The 1,394-nt window shown below is 39.1% G+C and overlaps 1 pseudogene; it reads right to left on the bottom strand.

The window, feature by feature from the left end:
- Positions 1-275: 275 nt before the first annotated feature.
- On the bottom strand, positions 276-1,175 carry LOC143655053 (olfactory receptor 4K15-like; annotated as a pseudogene).
- Positions 1,176-1,394: the final 219 nt, after the last annotated feature.

The following is a 1,394-nucleotide window of genomic DNA, read 5'->3' as shown; positions in this document are numbered from 1 at the left end:
ATTTTATTTGGTAATCTTTGATCATTAACAAAGGAATATGTATTCAGAATTATTACTCTCCTTAGGGTCCAATAAAAAAAAGGGTTGCCTTTTGTGCATGTAATTTATAATAGAAAAGAGAAACAATAGTTCTGTGAACACTCAGAGTTTAACAGGGCATCATTCCATTTCACTTTAAAAACCAAAGTGTGGTCAAATTGTACAGGACACAATGGACTTTCTGGTAAATGGGCAATCTAAAAAGTATCCCTTGAATTCATATGCTGGTTTATGAATCACTTTATAGCATTCCTAATCTCTTTATTTCTCAGTGTGTAAATGGCTGGGTTCAGGAGAGGTGTGATTATTGTATAAAACACAGCAAGAAACTTGTCCACCCAGGTGATGCTCAGTGGCCACAGATAGATGAAGATGCAGGGACCAAAGAACAGCATCACCACGGTGATGTGGGAAGTGCAGGTGGAGAGAGCCTTGGAGGCCCCGTCCTTAGACTTTAGGTGCACAGTTAATAGGATGTAGGTGTAGGAGATCAGCAAGAGAATGAAACAAGTTGTGGCCAAGAACCCACTGTCAGCATTTATCAATATGCCCAGAGTGTGAGTATCCATGCAAGCTAGTTTGATCACCAAAGGGATATCACAGAAAAAGCTGTCCACTACTCTGGGTGCACAGAAAGGTAGGTCCAAAATCATAGCCAGTTGACTCATGGCATGTCCCAAGCCAATGATCTATGATATTAAAACTAGCAAGATGCACTTTTTTCTGTCCATGATGATGGAGTAGTGGAGTGGTATACATATAGCCACATAATGGTCATAGGCCATTGTCATGAACAGCACCATCTCACCTCCCCCAAAGAAATGCACACAGAGGATCTGACCCATGCAGCCTCCAAAGGAGATGGTCTTATTATCCTTTAGGAAGTCTGTGGTAAGTTTAGGGGTGGTGACTGAAGAAAGGCAAAGGTCAATAAAGGAGAGGTTGGCTAAGAGGAAATACATGGGGAAATGGAGACGGGGGTCAGTTATGATTAAGAACACAACAAGAAAGTTACCCACCATGGTCATTAGGTAGAGTATAGAAAATGGCACTAAGAGGAAAGTCTGCAGCTCCTTTGACTTACAAAGTCCACGAAAAATAAACTCAGTTACCACAGATAAATTTACTTCTTCCATTTAGTCCAGTTGATTTCAATGTGTCAAAAAGAGAAAGAGAAGATTTAAGCACTTCTAGAATGGAAAGCAGAATTTAATATTCAGATATTACAGAACATATCAGTACTTCCCATATGCAAAATTTAAATCTTAGCATTGTACTAAGCTCAAAACTGAAAATAAATATTTCTTGACAACCATATGTTCAAGAATAGAAGCTAACCTAAGTTTGTTAAGGAA

Source organism: Tamandua tetradactyla, chromosome 14, assembly GCF_023851605.1.
Source record: "Tamandua tetradactyla isolate mTamTet1 chromosome 14, mTamTet1.pri, whole genome shotgun sequence".
Lineage (NCBI taxonomy): Eukaryota > Metazoa > Chordata > Mammalia > Pilosa > Myrmecophagidae > Tamandua > Tamandua tetradactyla.
The sequence above is the reverse complement of the archived record's forward strand: the minus strand, read 5'-3'. Positions and strand labels throughout refer to the sequence as shown.